This window comes from Accipiter gentilis, chromosome 10, assembly GCF_929443795.1.
Source record: "Accipiter gentilis chromosome 10, bAccGen1.1, whole genome shotgun sequence".
NCBI lineage: Eukaryota > Metazoa > Chordata > Aves > Accipitriformes > Accipitridae > Astur > Astur gentilis.
The window spans coordinates 1632008-1652795 of NC_064889.1; the positions used below are offsets into that span (position 1 = coordinate 1632008).

General features: G+C 53.6%; 5 non-coding genes across 5 annotated transcripts; all 5 read right to left on the reverse strand.

The window, feature by feature from the left end:
* Positions 1-2334: 2334 nt before the first annotated feature.
* TRNAQ-CUG (transfer RNA glutamine (anticodon CUG)) lies at positions 2335-2406 on the reverse strand. Its single transcript has one exon. It is a non-coding gene; the product is annotated as a tRNA-Gln (tRNA).
* Positions 2407-6644: 4238 nt separating this feature from the next.
* TRNAG-UCC (transfer RNA glycine (anticodon UCC)) lies at positions 6645-6716 on the reverse strand. The gene has a single exon. It is a non-coding gene; the product is annotated as a tRNA-Gly (tRNA).
* A 3402-nt stretch (positions 6717-10118) lies between these two features.
* TRNAM-CAU (transfer RNA methionine (anticodon CAU)) lies at positions 10119-10190 on the reverse strand. Its single transcript has one exon. It is a non-coding gene; the product is annotated as a tRNA-Met (tRNA).
* Positions 10191-11764: 1574 nt separating this feature from the next.
* Positions 11765-11846, reverse strand: TRNAS-AGA (transfer RNA serine (anticodon AGA)). The gene has a single exon. It is a non-coding gene; the product is annotated as a tRNA-Ser (tRNA).
* A 6896-nt stretch (positions 11847-18742) lies between these two features.
* Positions 18743-18814, reverse strand: TRNAG-UCC (transfer RNA glycine (anticodon UCC)). Its single transcript has one exon. It is a non-coding gene; the product is annotated as a tRNA-Gly (tRNA).
* Between the last annotated feature and the right edge of the window lie 1974 nt (positions 18815-20788).

Genomic DNA, 20788 nt, shown 5'->3' on the forward strand with positions numbered 1-20788 from the left:
ATGGAGATGGGGTATGATCAGTCTTTCCACAGGCGCTTTAAAGCCACTGCGCTGGGGCCTATTCCAAAAGTGGGTGAGCCTTTCTGTGCCGTGCAACTCGGAGGGCACAATGGGGGCCATGGCAAACGTAGGCGTACCGGGAGTTTTGAAACCACAGAGTCTCCACGGAGAGAGCTGAGGAAAAGACAGACAGACTGCTATTGAGGTTCATGCTCCCTGCCTGCTCTGTGTTTCAGCTTTGCCTCCCTCGCCGAGAGATGTCTTGCTTGAGACCCTGTCTCCCAACGCCCTGCGGCGCCTCCGGCCCAACCCCACTTGCAAGCAGCTGCAGTGAGCCCTGTGTCGCCCGCTGCGCTGATTCGACGGTGGCCATCCAGGCCTCTCCGGTGGTGGTGACCCTGCCGGGCCCCATCCTCACCTCTTTCCCTCAGAGCACAGCCGTGGGATCCTCGCTGTCAGCTGCTGTTGGGAGCTCCCTCAGCGCCGGGGGGGTTCCCATCTCTTCTGGGGGCTCCCTTGGTCTGGGGGGGTCAGGGCTGTGTCTGCCTCCCACCCGCTGCGGTCTGAACTGCTGAAGCCAGCAGATCATCCCCTTTGGAGCACCAAGGAAGACAGGGATCCTGCAGCAGCAGGAGCGTAGCCACGGCTTGCAGGTGGGCTGAGTGTCCTCATCCCACCGGGCAGAAGGCACCTGTGCCTGCTGCTCCTCGCTGCACTGCAGGCCTCGCCGTGTCTCCTGTGGCTCTGCTTTGCTCTGAGCTCCTCAGGAAAGGGCTCGTTCTCTTCTGCTTTGCTGAACCTCCTGCTGACGCAGGGAGTGTGCCGGAGTTAGGGCCTGCTCTTGGTGGGCTGGCATTGCCACCGGCTCAATCGGAATGGGGAAAGGCAAGCGCTTTGCCTGGAGCTTGTTCTTGGGAAATGGGCCATTCTCTGTGCCTCCCTGAACCCTGCAGACGTGTTTCTTGGTCTCTGTTCCGTGCCACTGCATCTCCTCCTTCTCATTAAAGACTCTGTGCAGCACCGCTGGAGTCTCGTGGTGGTTTGTTCTCCTCCCCGCTCCGTTCGCCAACATAGCTGCAAGGATGTCGTGGGATAAGCCCAGCTGGCAACTAAGCACCACACGGCTGCTTGCTGTCCAATGAATATATAAAGCATGTGACGCACAGTGCAATTGCTCACCGCACAGAACCTGATGCTCAGCCCATTTCTGAGCTGTGATCCCTTCACCCCCCCACCGCCAGCTCCCCCAGTTATATACTGAGCATGACATCATACGGTATCGAATACCCCCTTGGCTAGTTCGGGTCAGCTGTCCTGGCTGGGCCCCCTCCAGCTCCTTGTGAAAGTAAACTCTATCCCAGCCGACCCCAGGATAAAGGCAGAGGGAGAACCTGCTCTCTCCCACGACCGTGAGTCTGTCCCCATGCACGGGGCACTGCCAGTTGTGGGTGGAGCTCCCTGAACTGATACCAGAGCACCAAAAATAAACAAGCAGGCAAGAGAAAGACAGAAAAGCCTCAGAGAAATGGATGGCACCAGAAGCAATGGACAGGGGTGGGAATACAAGTACTGCCACACACAGTGGTAATGAAAGACGGGAAACGGTTGCCCGGGGAGTGTTGTAGCGTCTCCATCTTTGGAGGTGTCCCACATCCAAGCAGACAAGGCCCTGAATAGCCTCCTCCACTTGAGGCTGCTTTGAGCCAGGCTTGGAGTGCAGGCTCTCCACCTCAGGTGTTGTGTGATTCTCTGAGCCACTGCTGGACGCCCTCATCCAGGAGCAGCCATCAAGACCAAGGGAGCAGAGAGGGGGCGAGGTCCAGCGCTCAGGAAAGCTGCAGACGGCTGGTGGGCACAGGGCAGCAGAAGGGGCACTGGTGTCAGTCCCAGGGCTGGGAGCACAGGAAAGGACGGAAGATGAGAGTGCATTAAACCATTGCCCTGACAGCAAGGCAAGGCTGCTAATCATAGAATCATTTATGTTTGAAGAGACCTTCAAGATCATCGAGTCCAACCATCATCCATGCCCACTAAATCGTGTTATGGAGTACCCCGACCGACCGCTCGCCTTTTGAATACCTCCAGGGATGGTGACTCAACCACTTCCCTGGCCAGCCTATTCCAATGTGTGACAACCCTCTCAGTAGTGAATTTTTTCCTAATAGCTAACCTAAATCTCCCTTGCCTCAACTTGAGGCCCTTTCCTCTCATCCTATCTCCAGCCACCTGACAGAAGAGAGCAGCACCCACCTCACTACAACCCCCCTTCAGGTAGCCGTAGAGAGCTAAATGTGCAAGCATGCGGAGGAAAGCCCTGAGGGAGCCAAAAGCTCAAGGTCCCACTGAGATTTGAACTCAGATCGCTGGATTCAGAGTCCAGAGTGCTCACCATTACACCATGGGACCTCCTGGACAGGTGTGGTCTTTCCCCTGTGGCCACCCTTGCCGAGCCACGTGCTCCTGGCTGAGCCTGGCAGTCTCTCCATCTCCCTGGGCATCAGCAAGGGCAGCCTTCTTCAGGGCCACCAGGCCACCCTCTGCTCACAGGATCTTTCAAGGGAGTGGCAGAGCACTTTGTGCAAGCCTGGCACGCCCTCTCTTACAAGACCCAGGCTGGTAACCTGGGAGAATCTTGCTTTTTCCTCGTTAGACTAGTTTATGAATTTTCCAGCTGAAGCTCTTCAACGTTGCACCTTGCAGACTACATTCGTGGCTCAGCGATCTGTGGCTCGATGCTTGCACTTGCGGTCTCTGCTGCTGCCTCCCTTCACCCCCATGTTGGACAGCCTCCCAGTCTGCCTCTGTAAGTTATTGCCTGTCCTGTTCTCACCTTGTACCTCATACTAAGCAGCCGCTAACCACATATCCTTACTCTTGGTTGCGGTCCTAGCCAAGCTCCTGACCTTGCCGAAGGGGGCGACCAAGAGAGAGGGCAGGGGATGTGGTTCAACAGAGGGAAGAGCTGGCAGGAGGACCCAAGGCAGCTTGTTATGGGTTGCACAAGCTGGACTGCCTTCCTCTGCTGGGACAGTCCTGGCTGACTTCAGAGCCTGGTCCTCTTTTGCAGGACACGCTGTCCCCTTCTGCCCCAAAGCGGCCCTTCCCGCAGTGAGAATGAGGTTTTTCTCTCCTGAGGCTGCTCCAGACTGGTCCAGACTTCGGTGAATTCTACTATTAGCTCAAGGCAGCTCTCCCACATGCCCTGGGTCCACCTGGCCAAGGGTCCACGCACACAGTGGGGAGAAGCTGCACTGGAGCTATCCTCCTTGTGGCAGGGTTTGAGCCTGTGTGTTGAGAGCAGGGCCCTTCCTCCCAGCAGTCAGACGGGAGGACACACATGCGGAGACACTCTGCTGGATCTCACACTTAGCCCGGGACACTGAGGACGCAACCGCCTGGTACCTTTGGACTGCCCAAAGCACTGGGCTGGCAGCTGGTGCTTCTGAACCCACAGGACAGACCAGGCTGCCGTGCCCAAGCCCAAGATTTCAAATGGAGAGTTACATTCAGAGAGGGCGTGAGAAACACCTAGTCACTGGAGAAGGGTTGAATTTCCACAGAGTCACAAATCTGAAAGCATGTCCCAGAGAAGCAGCATCGCTGAGGGCTTTCCTCATCCATCCCTGGGATCTGCAGGACTGAGCAGGGTGGGAGGAGTGTCTGGGAGCAGCAAGAGCAGGGCCCAGTCTCTGAAGGTCTTGCAAAGAGGTGGACAGCCCCTTCCCATGCAGAAGCTGTGCCGCTGCAGGAGGAGGGATGTCCCTTCTGGGGCTGAGACAGCGTTTCTCCAAGCAATGGAGGGTCTTCCTGGGGCTCTGCTAGTCTCACCCAGCACTTGGGGAGAAAGGGTTCTGGGCCAGTGGGTTGTGTGTGCCAGTGCCCACAAGGCAGCTTCCTTGCTTGGGGTATTTTGTCCTTGGTTTCCTTCCTGGCAGCACTGCCTGCTGGGGCTGCCCGTGCTCCCCAGACTGTTTGCTTCCTCAAGGTCACGGCAAATGTTCCGTCCACTGCAGCCTCCGATGCTGCTCCTCCCTGCGGGACACTGCGGGGAGGACACTTTGTGCCCCCCTTACAGGCTTCAATGGGCAGCCAGAGATCTCCCAGAGCTCCCCAGCTCCTGGGAGCTGCAGCTCAGGCCAGGCTGGCTCACGCAGGAGGCCAAGCCACTCCTGTGTCCTGCACTCCCAAGAAATTTCTGGCTAAGGGCAGGCCTTGGCAAGCCAGAGAGCTACCTTAATATAGCAGAAGCCCTCTCACCCTCTATTCTCCAGGATGAACAATCCCAGCTCCTTCAGCATGAACCCCGACATGCTCCGGCATGCTCTGATACCACCCTGTGCATGTCCCCTCTTCCTCTTCCTCCTCCTGTGTGCACAGGAGGACCTCTTCTGTGGCTCATACTTCCTGACTGGGGTCCTTCTGAAAAATGCCACCAGTGCTCGTGCAACCTGTGGTGGGATTGTGTGAAGATGCCTCTGTCCTGTCAGCAGTGTTGGAGAGAGCCTGCCATGCCCGCATCGGCCTCTTACTGGTGGGCCTTTACTCCCACCTGTCCCTCTTCCCACTGGTGCTGTCCCTGTTTGCTGGTGAGGAACTGCCAGCTCAGGGAAACTTTCTGGGTGTTGAAATCCTGCTGGTCAATGCCACATCCTGGATTGCCACCTACAGAGTGTGCCACTGGGCCTGAAAGAGGGAAGGATGCATCGCAGGGGCTCTCCAGCTTTGGGAGCAGAGGGCAGAGGAGCTCCCTGATGACAAAGGAGAGGGAAAAGTTGCCCCATCTCCAAAACGGGGGGAGAAGGACTATCTGGGGAACCAAGGAATGGCGATGATAAACTGGAGCATGTTCCACAGAGGATCGCTAGGATAGTCAGGGCAGGGGGCTCTGGCCTTGTGAGGATAGGCTGAGGACCCAAGGCTTGCTCAGCTGGGAGAAGAAAATGCTTAGCAGGGATCTAATAGGAGCCTCCTGGTGCCTACCAGGAGGCTACTGCGATGGCTGGAGGATGAGCGCCATCGTCAGAAGTTGAGCAGGCGGTTTGTGACTGGCTACACAAACACAGATGATCACCCGGAGGGTGCCTAAGCGTGGGAACAGGGGTCCAGAGAGGCTGTGAAACGTCTGTCCTGAAGGTATTTTATGACCCAAAAGGACAAAGCACTGATCAGCTGGTGGGAGCCTGCCTGAAGCAGGAGGATGCACTCTCCCTGAAATTCCTTCCAACCAGAAGGGTTGTTGAAGGGTAAAGCAGAAGCAGGGAGAGAGTATTTTGTGGGTGAATGTTTGAAGAATGCCCAAAGCTCCACATTGCAGGGGAGAGGAGAGGCATGCAGAATGTCACGTTTGTAGGGGAGAGTGGAAAAGTGGAGTTCCCCAGGGGCTCTCCTCCTTCCATGATTCTGTTCTAGGCCTACCCACCTGCTACTGGTGGGCAGCATAGGTACGCCCATTTCTCCTTCTACAGGAGCTGGGACTGCAGCAAGACCTGGTCAGCAGGCTGAGCAGAGCCCCCAGAGGGGCAAGAATCCTCCACTGAAGAGAGAGGCCAAGAGAGAGAAACCATGAAGGGGGGCAGCCAGAGAGAAGAGCCTGTCAGGAGTGGGACTCGAAGCCATGCCTCCCAGGGAGGCTGCAACCTGAACGCAACACGCCTTAGACCACTCGGCCATCCTGACCCGCTGCTGCTGCTGCTGCTGCTGGTCCGCACCCTGCAGCTGCCAGAGCCAGCCCACCTCAGCCAGCCTCCTCCTGGCACTGCTGCAGGGGGAGATGTATCCTGGGAGCACCCTTGCCTTGCTCCCACCAAGGGCTGCGGACTGGTGATCGCAGCTCCTACACGCGCTTCGTACCGCATGGAACCGGACTACCCAGCACAGGGGCAGCACACTTCCGACACATCTCCCAAAGCCCAAGGCACTCCTTCAGGGGAGCAACCAAAGGAACCGTCAGTGAATTACGGCTCTACGCACGCCAGTGTCCTGTCAAGGGCTTCGGGCACACGTCTGCCTTTCCCGTGACTTCCTCCATTCCCTCCAGAGCCCCAGGGGATGGCAAGCCAAGCACCTGGCCTGCAGCGCTGCCTCATGGATGGTTCCTGGGGCAGCAAGGGTGCTTCCTTCTTCCCTGCTCAGGGCTGGGCATGCTGGGCAAGGAGGGCTGTGCCACACCGACACCTGGGGGAATGCTGTGTCGGTCTCAAGGGGTCAGCGTGTGGGAAAGGGTCTGGAGAGTCAAGGCAAAAGGACAGGAGATGCGCCAAGTGCCGAGCAATGAGCGGGCTCCCCTTCCTGCGGGGAAGAGGCTGACTTACTGCCCGTGATGTAGAGGAAGGAGGGAGGGCACAGCTCTCTGGGAATTGTTGCTTCATGGAAGGAGGTAGACTGTAAGGCATCTCAGGAGGTCACTAGTCCAAATGCCTGCCTAAAGCAGGGCTAGCCCGAAAGCTAGAGCAGGTAGCACAGTGCCTGAGCCCCACTGAAACTTGAGTGTGACACCCAGGCATGGAGAATCCCAAGGTTCTCTGGGCACCTGCTGCAGTGCTTCAACACTGCCTGAAATCTCAGAATGGTATAAAGCAGCCCCTGCAGCCTGCTGTTGCTAAATGGGGAAGGCACGATGCAGCCAGGCAGAAGAAAAGCTGGTCTGCGTTGGCCAGGAATCGAACCCGGGTCAACTGCTTGGAAGGCAGCTATGCTCACCACTATACCACCAACGCTCCTGGATGCACTGCTGCCTACTGCTCCTCCAGCCCAGAGCCTGGCCTCCCTCCTGCTCCTCCACGTCCCACTCTTGCCTGCCTCCTGCTCTGCCAGGTCACCAACTGCCCTCTTGCCTGCTCCCCCGCTTCACAGACTCTCCCGCCTCCTCCTTCCAGCCCCCTGCACACATACACACGACCTCAACCTGCTGGCACGTGGGTGTCCTTCTCTGCCTCTGAGCTGTTGGCTACGGAAACTCCAGCTCCTAGATGCTGGTAATGGTCACGCTCCCCATCTGCGTTCATATGTGGGCCAGCTGCGCACGTACTATGCAGGTGCAGGTGCGTTTGCGTGTACGTACCTGTGGTGGTTTAAGCACAGACAAACGCCCACCCAGCTGCTCACTGCTTTCCCCACCCGCAGGGCGATGCAGAGCACTGAAAACACAATGAGAAATCTCATGGCTCAAGATAAACACACGGACACGGCTTAGCCAAAACTCTTGTGGGAAAATCAGGCTTGACTTGGGCAAAATCAATTCTTGGCCACTTAAAACGGATGCAAGTAGTGAGAAACAAAAACACAAACACAAAACATCGCCTTTCCTCTCCCCTGTGCCGGGACAACTTCAGTGCTTCACACCAAACTCCTTTACCTGTCCAAGCAGGATGTGTCTCTGCTCTTACCCACTCTGTTTTTTCCTCCCACCTCTCTCTGCCTGTCGTTTTCTGCCCTTTCTGGAATATGTTTTCACAGAGGGGCCACCAATGTTGACGGCGGCTCAGCTGTCTTGTGCGGTGGGTCCACTGTGGAGCTGGAACTGGCTGTGTCTGACACAGGGCAGCCCCTTATCTCTTCCCACAGAGGCCATTCTGCAGCACCCCCTGACCCCTCCACTACCAAAACCTTGCCATGGCTAGCCAATACAGTGCCCATGGGGAATACCAGAGGGCATAACGCTGAGGTAGCGTGGTCGGAGGCTGCCGCAGTTGGAGTCACGACCACGCTGTCCTGGGCTAACATGTGGTTGCATGATGTACCCTTTGGTTGAATTAAAAAGGCACAGCAACCAGCCTGGGTTTCTTCCTAGGCAATGGATATGTCCATAGCTTGTAGACGTGTGCAGTAGTAGCTCAGCAATCAGTAAGCAATTTGTGTTGCAGGACTCTGCGCATTACCTGTTCCTGGGTTAAAATCTGCCTTGTGCTGCCACTGGTTTTGGTGATGGATGATTGCTTTGGTGAATGCCCATGCCGGCAGTGATGAATGATGAAGTACACGTGACCAGGACGTACCTTCCCCTACATACACGGGGGGCACCATTTTCTTTCAGCTGCCATTTTCTTATTAAATAGCACCATAACCACCATGTTTTCCTACTGCTCTGTGATTGGCTGACAGCCATTTCTGGACCCCGTCGTACCCACCTGCTCTCAGGCAGACCTGTGATTGGCTGCCAGGACCAGCCAACCCTACCTGTGTACCCAGAAGCACGTCAGGCAAGGAAGCCCCCACTCGCTAAACAAAGGGAAGAGGCAACTTCTGACAGCGTCATTCCCCGTGGGTTCTCCTATTGCTTTGTGATTGCCGGACGGCCGTTTTTGACACTGTCATGCCCGCATGTTCTCAGATCTCCCTCTCAGGGACTGTCCGCTTCCTTTGGACCAAGAAGTGTTTGGATATGAAAAGATATACCGTGCAGTGGTATCCACTCTGGAATGAAGACGAGCACTTAGCACAAGCGATATTCCTGTGGATGGCCCATTGCCTGCAGAGCCAGAGGCAGACTCACAGTCAACATGCAAGCGATCTTCTGGCTTCTGGCCAGTCAGGTACTCAGGTAACAGGGAGCTCACCTGCAGATACCCGTGCTATCTTCCTGCTGCCAGGAAGCACGTGAAGCACTCAGCCAAGAAAGACCCATAGAAGAGGCCACTCTCCATTATCTTTGAAAGGTCGCGACAACTGGGAGAGGCTCCTGAGTCCAGGAAGAAAGTCATTGTCACTCCTGTCTTCCCAAAAGGCACAAAGGAGAATGGGGGCAACGGCAGGCTGGTCCTCCTCACCTCGATCCCTGGGAAGGGGAAGGAGCAACTCATCCTGGAAACCCTTTCCAGACAGGTGAAGAACAAGAATGCGATTGGTCTTGTTTTCATTGCATTCTTCTCCTAGCTCATTTCTGTCAGACTGTGCTTTTCTGGTTTTGGGGGGGTTATGGGGTGTTTTTGTGTGTGTGTGTGTGAGAGAGAGAGAGAGGGGTATTTGCTAGGAAATCTCAAGCTGCACTAGCCAGTGGGGAGAGTGGATTGGCATCAGGGGCTGCCCAGGGTTGGAGCGGGACACTGGACAAACCAGGCCTGGGCTCCAGGCACGGATTCTGCACAGACCTGTGGTACAGTCTAGGGTTCAGAGCACCTGCTGATGTGCACGTGGGAGTGAGGGGGTGGGTGTCCAGCACTGAATTCCAGTCCTGAGAAGCCAGAAGAGAGGGAAAGTCTCAGGCTATGTGTGTGTTTTGTCTTGTAGTGAGCAAGAGAAGACAAAGAAAACACCGCCATGCCTCCCAATTTTTCCAGGCTCAGCTGCACTCCTTCACTGCAGACTACTCCAGCATGGGTTCTCCACATGCTGCGCTTCTGAACAGGAAAATCTCTTTCAGTGTGGGCTCTTCCACAGGCTTCAGGCCCATCAGGAAAGGTCTTCACTGGCGTGCCTTCTCCGCAGGTTGCAATTCCTTCAGGAATATCCACCTGCTCCAGCCAGCATGGGTGCCCCGGGTGCCACAAGCTTTGCAGATGGCTCAGTGTTGTGGAGGCCCCTGGAACCAGCTGTGTGTGTGGTGCAGGGCAGCCCCTTAGCTCTTCCCCACAGAGGCCACCCTGCAGCAGCCCCTCTCCCCACCACTGCCAACACCTAGCCACGTATGGCCAATACAGTGCCCACTGGGAATACCTACTCAGCCCTGCTCCTGGCTGGAGCTGCGAGTGAGCACGGCAGCAAACTGACTAGGATGGAGAAACCCCCCAGATGGTCAAGCTGATTGCAGTGGTGTCTGCCAAAGTAGCAGCAGCCTTGTCCTCCTCCTCCCCACCTGCAGATTCCTGGAGGTCCCTGCTTGCGGCTGGGAAGTTGGGATTGAGCTGCCGGATGGGAAGGAAGAAATGCCTGTGTCCACAGGCCACCCACTTCCTTGTGGGGGGAGCTCTGCCTGCTGCTCCACAGCCACCCGTCTGCCTTGCCGAGGGGCACTATGGGAGTGCTGGCACCTAAGAAGGCAAAGGAGAAAGAAGGTGGCAGTGGCAGAGAGAAGGGACTGACAGAACAGGAGGGCCATGGGTGCCCAGAGAGCTAGAGCAGTGCAGGTTAAAAGTTGCTGGGAGGGGCAGCAGCTGTCAGGAGGAGGGAATAAAAGGGCCAATTAGCAGAGGATGGTTTCGATCCATCGACCTCTGGGTTATGGGCCCAGCACGCTTCCGCTGCGCCACTCTGCTCCCCCCAGCACCTCTGACGGCACCTCCCACGGCCCTGCTTGATGCTCCCTGGCACTGCCAGCCCTCACGCCTCCTTCCCTTTCTCTGTCCTGTGCCCTCACGCGGGCCAGAAAATGGGCTCTCTGCAAAGTTCACCTCCTTTGGGCCTGGGGTGGGTAGCTCAAGGGCCTTGCCTTGCCCTTCTCCCCACATCTCCTGCCCATAACCCTGCATGGGGACTTTCTTCTTGGCCACCCAAGCTGGCTCTGCAGGCACTGGAGGAAACCCCGGAGCGAGGGGGCAGCCTTGTTGCTTTGCAGGGCAGAGGGCAGCTGCTCTCCAGCGAGCTCAGGAGGGCTGCCACCCTGCCCAGAAGTCCAGCTCCCAGGGGGCTGTGGGACTGTGCCCGGTGTCAACGTCCATTCTTTGCCGGCCGAGGACGGAGACAAGGACGCTTAGCATCACCAAGCGTAGAATTACCACAAGGGAACTAATACTCCTAATTTGGCTGTGCACATTTGGCTGGAGCCCAGCCTAACGCATGGAGGACCCCGAGACAGAGGAAAGCAGGTTTGGTATATGTTTACAATACAGTTGTGTCAACCAATCAAATTACTCATGTTAAGGGGTGGGCTAATCAGTTACTATTGCTCCCAAGATCAGTATGTGCTTCTCCCGGGCAGGTGGTGTGGACAGATGCTCTGTGGGGTGTTAATCTTCATTCTTCTAAACCAATGTCCCGTGCAGGTGGAGGGGCTTTATACTAGATTCAGGTTGATTGCTGTTCTGGCCGTGGCTGTATACCCGGGGTTTTTTTGAAAGACAAATCTCCCATTGGTTTATCATCTGCATGGGGTGTTGTCAGCCAGTGAGAACCAGTCTAGGTTGGGTCGTCAGGTGACGTTGACGCTCAGGTAAAAGCCCTTAGTCCTAGGCAGTGTTCGTTCTTCTAAGCAAGTTGTCGAGCAGTTGGTGCCTTGCCTTTCACACCAGCGGTGAGGGCCTTGCCCTGCCGGTGCTGTGCTGTGCTGTGCTCTCCCATTCTGTAGCTCATAGTTGGCACTGGCCCCTTCCCTTCCCCCCACCCCCACCCCTTGCCTGCTGCTCCACACCAGTCTGCCTTTGTAAGACCTAAAGTGAGGGGCACTTTGTGAGTGCTGGCAAGATCTCAGATCCAGGAGGTGCCTCCCCTTCATCTTTAGCAATGAGGGCCATGCTGTGCAGGCTGTCTTTGGAGGTGAGCTGCTGTAGGTTCAGGCCTAGGGAGGACAGACAGCTGGTAGGGTTGTTCTGCATGAGGTCTGAGGTGAGATCAGGCTCTTAAGTTCTGTTCAAGAGCCAACAACGGTGGACCTCTTGTCATGGCTGGTACTCGGCACTGGTCCATTCTCTTCCCCAACCTGCCTACCTTGTCAATGGGAGCAGGATTTCCCTTTCATCCAGGAATTTCTGAGGTGGGGGGGGGAAGGCGCAGACAAGTGCTGTAGGCAAAGGGCTTTCACTGAGTCCCTGGGCGCCAGGCACAGTGTGGAGCTGAGTCCCACTGCTGGCTGCAGCGTGGTCAATTGCAGGGAGCCCAAAAGGGAACTGCGCCCCGTAGTTGGCAGGATTCGAACCTGCGCGGGGAAACCCCAATGGATTTCTAGTCCATCGCCTTCACCACTCGGCCACAACTACCTGCTCCAGCCCTCTCTGCCCTGCTGATCACGTGCCCTGTGCAATGACACCCGGCTCCCTGGGAGTTTCAGGGCTAGGCTCCACTCGAAGATTTGCAGTTGGGACCTGCACTGAGCATGACGGGCACCTGCTGCCAGCCTTGCAGAGGCCTTGAGAGGCGTAACCCCAGGGGCTACAGCTGAAGCTCCCAGCGCCTTGTCCTCAGCCGGGCATCTGGGATATCCTGCCACCGGAGGGGGGGATGGTTTCACCCCCCAGCTGGTGTCTCTGCTGCTTCCAGGGAAGAAGAGAAGGCAGCTGGGTGGAGACAACCAGGGTGAGGCGAGATATTAGACCCCACTTTGCCTCTCAGATTTATCTGAGGGGGCCTCCAAGCCTGCTGTGAGCACTACGGCGGGGACACTGCTGCAGGGCAGATGGTGATCTCCTGGCAGCACTTCCAGCCTCTTGGGGACGTAGGGCAGCGTCTGCCCTTGAACACAGACCATGACCGCCGTGCAGGTTGTTGGTGTGTAGGGGCAATGGTTTGCGAGAGTGGCAGAGATCCATGGAAAAGGCAAGGTAGAGACTGGCTGAGCAAAAGCGTGGAGGGGCAAAGGGAGAATAAATGGGGGGTGTGGGTGACTTAGAGGGAGACTGGGGAGAGCTTGATTTGGTGGAATAGGTATGTGCAGAGCTTTTTTCCACCACTGCAAGCCTTGTCCAGTTCCTGAGCAAGGACCAAAATATCAAACGATCCACAAAAGCGGTAATTTACACCGCTAGACGCAAGTGGCTCCCCTTCTGTCTTGGCTCTGGAGCAGGAAAATGGCGTTAAGGAGGCAGTGTGGAGGTGGTGCACCTGGCAGTGTCTGACTGCATGCAGAGCAAGGGAGGGAGGTGGTTGCAGTTGAGAGGCTGAGCATGAGGAGTGGCTTGAGGAAGTGGGGGGGGGGAGGGGGGCTGGAGGGAGGAGGCCGGCCAGTCTGTGAAGTGGAACAGCAGGAGGCTGGCCAGGCTCTGATCTGGAGGAGCAGGAGGCAGCACTGCCCACAGGTGCATTGCTGGAATATTAGTGAGCACAGCTGCTTTCCAAGCCGTTGACCCAGCTTTGATTCCTGGCCAAGAGACAGATGTCTCTTCAGGCTGGCTCCAGGGTGGGTGCCTTACATCTTCTGCAGGCAGGCTCTTCTGCTCAGAAAATGCCCAGCTTTCCCCTGGGGTTTCAAGCCAGTCCCCTTGCCTCCTTGCAGCCTTGAGACCGCCTGAGGCCAGTGCTTTCTGCCTGTTGGGAGGGCTCCAGGCTGGGCTCCTCACTGCAGTGCTGGTACAGGAGCCAGGAGGGAGGCTTTTTTTGGCCTGGCACAGAACTGCACCTGCTGCTGCTGCTGGTGGTTGCACCTGTCAAGACAAGCATGCTGCCATGGCAGGGTACAGATGAAGATCAATAATGCCTAGGTGGTGGTCAAGGGACAGGCTGTGCTTCATGAGGCCAGCAAGGCAATTGGGCTGTGTGGTGGCAGGAGGCCTGCTCCTTACATAATGGCTCAGAGGCCTGTCTGTCAGATCTGAAGTCACCCTGGAGAGGCTGACCTAACCTGTCCAGGCTCTGGCATTGCAGAGGCATCCTGAAGTTTACTGGAACTGGATGTAACGATGTTCCTGGTAAGTAAGAACTGAGACACTCTCATTTCTCTTGCAGCTTACAGCCTGTGGGCCAAGGGCACCACAAGGAGCCTCTCACAGCTAGACTCTCTACCTAAAGCTTCTCAAGTCTCTGATTCCAGGGCTGCTTAAAGCAAAAAGCATGGTTTTGCTGTGCTGACAGTCAAAACGCAGTCTGGACAGTGGGCTTGTATGCGGGGTGCGTGTTAGCACAATATATACAGACTCCCGCCCTGCCAATAGCAGTTCGACAAGTAGGTGGAGTTACGAAGAGGGGGTTCGTGATTGTGCATGCTCAGTTCCCTAGTGAAATGCCCAGCCTAACCCCATCTTGCAGTCACACTGCCTACGTCCAGCCATGAAAAGAAGGGCTTTTCTGCTTTCCACTCCATACCTATCCCCTGGAGTTTCTTTCCACAACACCAATGAAAGAGAGAAGTGCCATGACTGTTTTTCGTATGATTTTGTGAACAACAATTGAGAGGACTGAAAAGTTAATTCAAAAGGTCTCTATTAACTTTCACAATGAACAATTTGGCAACTGGCCCCACAGGGCCGTGATCACCAGTTTACAGACTCGTGCTCAATGACTCTGAGGCTTTTTGGTGCTCTGCTCTAAGTTCAGGGAGCTCCACCCACAACTGCTGGTAGAGATTGGGACAGAAGCCAGTGCTCCTCCTTGCAGAGCGCGTAGCCAAAGGAGGGAGGAGGAGAACAAACCGCCACAAGACTCCAGCTGTGCGGCACAAAGTCTTTAATGAGAAGGAGGAGATGCAGAGACCGAGAAACATGTCCGCTGGGTTCAGGGAGGCACAGAGAATGGCCCATTTCCCAAGAACAAGCTCCAGGCAAAGCGCTTGCCTTTCCCCATTCCGATTGAGCCGGTGGCAATGCCAGCCCACCAAGAGCAGGCCCTAACTCCGGCACACTCCCTGCGTCAGCAGGAGGTTCAGCAAAGCAGAAGAGAACGAGCCCTTTCCTGAGGAGCTCAGAGCAAAGCAGAGCCACAGGAGACACGGCGAGGCCTGCAGTGCAGCGAGGAGCAGCAGGCACAGGTGCCTTCTGCCCGGTGGGATGAGGACACTCAGCCCACCTGCAAGCCGTGGCTATGCTCCTGCTGCTGCAGGATCCCTGTCTTCCTTGGTGCTCCAAAGGGGATGATCTGCTGGCTTCAGCAGTTCAGACCGCAGCGGGTGGGAGGCAGACACAGCCCTGACCCCCCCAGACCAAGGGAGCCCCCAGAAGAGATGGGAACCCCCCCGGCGCTGAGGGAGCTCCCAACAGCAGCTGACAGTGAGGATCCCACGGCTGTGCTCTGAGGGAAAGAGGTGAGGATGGGGCCCGGCAGGGTCACCACCACCGGGGAGGCTTCAATGAACACCATCGAGTCAGTGCAGCGGGCGACACAGGGCTCACTGCAGCTGCTTGCAAGTGGGGTTGGGCCGGAGGCGCCGCAGGGCGTTGGGAGACAGGGTCTCAAGCAAGACATCTCTCGGCGAGGGAGGCAAAGCTGAAACACAGAGCAGGCAGGGAGCATGAACCTCAATAGCAGTCTGTCTGTCTTTTCCTCAGCTCTCTCCGTGGAGACTCTGTGGTTTCAAAACTCCCGGTACGCCTACGTTTGCCACGGCCCCCATTGTGCCCTCCGAGTTGCACGGCACAGGAAGGCTCACCCACTTTTGGAATAGGCCCCAGCGCAGTGGCTTTAAAGCGCCTGTGGGAAGACTGATCATACCCCATCTCCATTGTGGCTTTGAAGATGGCACTGGATGCACTTGGCCATTTGGTTAGAGATGGCCTCCTGCAGGTGCATGTTCTGGTGGGCAGACCCCCTTGCAGCTGAGCCCCATGGATCCCCTTCTGCTTGAAAGAGCCCTCCTCCTCCCATGTCTCCCCAGCCACCTCCCCCAAAAGGCAAAGAGATTGCAGCCCTTCAACAGTTGTATGGCACGGCAAAGCTGAGGCAGCCCAAGTATCAGCCTCAGTAGCCACCAAGACAGCAGTTCAGCTCACAGAGAGAGATGGAGGGGACTCAGGCTTACCTTGCTCCTCGAGGAAAGGGAGGCAAGAGAGGAGGATGCAGAGCCTGGAGCAGCGCAGGCTTTTATGCTGTGTCCCAGAGCCCTGGGTGGCCCACAAACGTTCCTTGCTCATGAAGCCTCTCCACACCTAGTAGTTACCTCTTGCCATGTCCTCTATAGTAAGCAAGCTATTGTTTCTTTCATTTGAAGTGTTGTAGTTCCTTTTCATATTGTCCAACTTCTAAATAATTCATGTCTGTCCCAGCTTCATAAGGCCAATTAACTCCAAGGTCTCAGGCTATGTATGCAGAAATTTTAATTTGGTTTGCATCTTACTTTGTCACTTTACCATCTTCATGATGAGCTTGTCCACGAATCATGGTGAAATTCAGTCATGGTAATTCAATCATGAAGGGCATCTCAAGCTAGCTCTCATGTGCTTTCAGTGCAGGCATTCAGGCTAAAGCAGAGAGACATTTCTCCCTGCAGTTCATTGTAGACACATAGAAGACTGTGTGTAGGTTCAGGCTGTAGTTCAAGACTGCACAATCCAATATGGGAGAAGAGATGCACCTCTCCGGGTACGTGGCAAAGCTCAATGGCAAGGGAAGACAACTGTGTGCTAGAAGAAAGACCCCTGCGGGCCAGACTGACGGCCATAAGGACCTTGCTTACACTCATCAGGCTCTACCATGCCATTTCAAATTTCAAAAGGGCATTGGATCAGTCTGCCAGAGCACCTGGGAGTCATTATGATGACTCATAAAATCTTCATAAAACAAATGAAATAGAACCGGGATAACTAATACTCAATATCTGGTTAGTAATCTCTAAAAACATTCAGCAGGGTCATGGTTTAATCTTCATCATTCTTAAGTTTCAAGTAAGAGACATTACTTTCGACATTTATTTGTCTGAGCATAATTTTTAACTCATCTACCAAAATAACAACACTTACAACTACTAGTATTGTACAAAATACTATGGTTAAGCAATGGTAACGATCATATTGGTATCACATGAATATAATAATGGCATAATGGCCAATTAATGCAAAGCTTCTTATCCTTTACAGCAGATATGAGATTAAAGGATACAGCTAAGAATACAGTCAAGCATCATTGGCTAGGAAGGATTCACAGTACCAATGAATCATTTCACCTGCCCCCAGCCAGGGTACAGCCTTATAAGACAGTGTTACCTATGTGCAGCCAATCAGTGTATTCAAAATCAACATCCTGTCAGCTAGTTACTCTTCTTCAGTCTGCATCTTGACAGCACTATGGCAGCCTGTATGTGGCTAGCTAATGGAGACCCCGTCAAATAGGGTTCAGGTGCAACAGTTGGGTAGGATGGGAAATGGGAAGGCTGAGGGGGCACTTTATGCATGTCTCCAAACACCTGGGTCAGGAGGGTGGACAGGCAGGGTAAAGAAGGGAGCGCCATCTTCTTGTCAGACATGCCCAGTGAGAGGGCAAGAAGCAATGGACAGAGGTGGAAATACAAAAAATGCTACACACAGTAATCCTGTTTTACTGTGAGGGTAGTCAAAGACCAGTGTCCCAATTGATCAGATTTGAATGTTACTACAGACCTTTCCATATGTCCTCTCAACTCATGTTAGTACACTTCATATGAAAAACAGCCATTGCAATCTCTCTTTCATTAGTGTTGTGGGAATAATCTCCAGGGGATGAGTATGGTGTGGAAAGGAGGAAAGTGCTGGTTTTCAGGTCTGGACATAGGCAGTGTGACTGCAAGATGAGGTTAGGGTGGGCATTTCACTAGGGAACTGAGCATGCACAATTCCCCTCTTTGTAACTCCACGTATTTGTAGTATTGCTGATGACACAGTGGGAGCCTGTAAATACTGTGCCAACCCAAACTGTCCATACAAGCTCACTGCCCAGACTGGTTTTTGACTGTCAGCACAGCAAAGAACATTGCTTTTTTTGCTTTAAGCAGCCCTGGAATCAGAGACTTGAGAAGCTTTGAGCCCTTTAGGTAGAGAGTCTAGCTGTGAGAGGCTTCTTGTGTTTCCCTTGGCCCACAGGCTATAAGCTGCAAGAGAAATGAGGGTGTCTCAGTTCTTAGTTACCAGCAACATCATTACATCCAGTTCCAGTAAACTTCAGGATGCCTCTGCAATGCCAGCGCCTGGACAAGATAGGTCAACAGCCCTGAACATGGGCTGGTGGCATAGGGTGTCTGAGACATGCAGTCTTGATTGTTAAACACAGTATTTCAAACCAAGTTACAGTGCATACCAGAGTCTGTTTTCAGGAAAGACTGCTATAGAGGAAATAACGCTGTGCTCTGAACACAGGTATTGTACCTACCAGCATTCCCTCTTGGGGTTGAAACCCCAAGTTTGACTAGCCAGCACTGGAGACATGGAAAAGATGGAGAAGGGTGGAGACTAAATTCATGCCCATGTGACTTTGAGTCATTATATAAAGAACAGGCATCCTGCCACTGTACCCTAAATTGCATACATGGCCTCGTGAAGCACAGTGTATGCCTTGGTCCCCACCTAGGTGTTCTCGATCTTCATCTTTACCCTGCCACAGCAGCATGCTTTTCTTGCCAGGTGCAACCACCAGCAGCAGGAGGTCCAGCTCTGGGCCAGACAAAAAAATCCCTCTCGTCTGGCTCCTATACCAACACCACAGTGAGGAGCGCAGCCTGGAGCCACTCAGCAGGAAGAATACAGTGTTCTCAGTGGGGTATCCTCCAGGGCCCCAAGCATTTGACACTGTATCAGCATTTCTCACCAGCACCCTCATTTCGGATCCCTGGGAGAGAAACTGGGGAGAACCAGGGATGCAAAGAGCATCTGCCCCGTAAAAACAGATGCATTATGGCAGGGAATAGAGGACCAGACTAGACAGAGGCTGGTTGTTGCCTCCACTCAGAGTTGCAGGGACAGCACCATGGAGCTTACAAGACCTGGGGCTGTTCTTGTGGGACCCAACAGAGGGGCTGAGGCTTTCCCCCCTTACAGCCTGGGGAGCAGACAGAGGTGCTTGGGCTGGGAGACATGCCAGCAGCAGCGTGGTACCTGTGGGCACTGGTGCCAGAGCTCTGTCCTTGTACACATGACTTTGCAGTGAGCAGCAGAGCTGCCTGCCAAAACAGCTGCTCCGTGGTGGCTTCCTGAGCCACCGCTTAGCAGTTTTCGAGCAGAAGAGACAGGCGACCGTGAAAAGCCCAGGTAAGGAAAAATCTGAGTGCGTTGGCCGGGAATCGAACCCGGGTCAACTGCTTGGAAGGCAGCTATGCTCACCACTATACCACCAACGCCACTGACAATGCCTTGCGTTCTGCTCGTCTAGTTCAAGGACGGTCTGCACCCTGCTTCTGCGCGGACTGGACAGTCTCCTCCTCCCGGCTGCCTGCACACACACTACTATAAGGTGCCGCCGGGTATGTGTGTTTCGGTATGTGTAAGGTGTTGGCTAAGGAATCTCAAGCTGCACCAGCTGCCGACTAAGGGAGATCAGCACCAGGGACTGCCCAGGGTTGGAGCAGGACACTGGACAAACCAGGACTGAGCTCCAGGCAAGGACTCTGCACAGAACTATGATATGGCTCAGGGTTCAAGGGACCTGCTGGTGTGCATGTGGGATGGAGGGTGTGTGCATGTCCAATACTGATGTCCAGTCCTGAGCAGCTAGAGGGAAAGAAAAGGATTGTGCTGTCTGCCTTGTTCATGCCTGTGTGAGTGCTGGTGGTGCTTTTGGGGGTGCTGGTAATGGCAATGTTGCCGAAAAACTCGGAATAAAGAACTTATCAACACCAATTTAGTGTAGATAAGCAAACACTTCTTTATTGATGGCTGGGTGCGCGGGCAAGTCCTCTCACGAACCAAGCACACCTGAACACCAAAATCATACACCTTATATTAAACTTATTCATTCATATTCATTAGATTTCTGAGAAATGTTATGCATATTCATTAGATTTCTGGGAAGTTATTAGCATATGTTAATGTCCTTTACGCAAGCGCATTGAAGGTCTCTGGTGGTCTTCTAGAGTCCTCTGGTGGTCTTTCATAGTCTTCCTCACTTGTCCACTTCTTGACCTTCCTTAGGGCATTCTGCGCAGTTTGGCCCTTGGCAGGTAACTAACTGTTTCTTGGCAGATAACCACAAGTTGCTTCATAAAGAACTTATCAGTTTCCATTAATTTAAAATTCTGACATCTTATACATTCTTCTAGGTTATAATATACTCCTACAAATAAACACTATATCCAAATTATCTTAAATCTTAAGCTTGTTATCTAAGTTCTAAATGCTCCTACTAGATGATTTTGGCCAATTCCTCCAGCCTTGGTACAGGGTTATACAGAGGATTTCACAGCAGCTGTTGGTTGTTGGTTAAATGTGTAAAATGCAATAGGGATATATATACTTTTGCTAAAATATTTCTTACAATTCTATATTCCTATTAAAATTGAATATGATTAATTCTAACTACTAACAAATCAATAACAAATCAGTAACAGTAGGGAGGGTGGAGTGGTGGTTCTCTTTTATAACAGTAAGAAATTATACTTCTTCGAAATGTTAAAAAGTTAGATTGCAAGACATATGTCTAAAAATTGCAGTGGATGACAGACAAATAGAAGGGAAAGAGGAGAAGGTATAAGAAAGAGAGAAGTAATGTGAGACCCCAGAGAAGAGAGAGAAGTGGCAGGGCAGAGATTGCAACAGAAAGACAGAAACAGAATATTGTTTTGATCCATTTCTTCTCATTACTATTCTTTCCTGAAAAAATACTTTTAACATTTACTTTGATGTGATTATTCAGATTGCCTAAGATAACAGAAGTTCGTAACAATATTGCCGTAAGTGAAGGAGCAAGGATGGAATTCAGGTGTCCACATGAGAACCACTACATCTGAGTCAGTGTTCCAGACACCCTTTGTGATCAGCAGATGTCATCTCCTAGGATGTGACAGGTCTGTCCTGCTCTAGACACCTGTATTAGAAGGAGATGAGTCTCCCACTGGTAGTGCCTACTTCCCTCTATAGACTATAAAGGAGGCATAAAGTGCTAGTTTTGAGTTCGATGCCTAGAAGCTGTGTGTCTACATTAGGGTTGATGAATGCCATCCTTCTTGTTACATTAGCTAGACACAGTCAGCGTGTGTAGCAATAGCTGTGGCAGGGAGCAGTGCGTGCAGCACCTGGCAACATCAAGATCAGGCACCTATTGTCTTTTTTTAAGAACAAACAGTAAACTTTGGTTTGGGCAGCCTGACTTTGGGTAG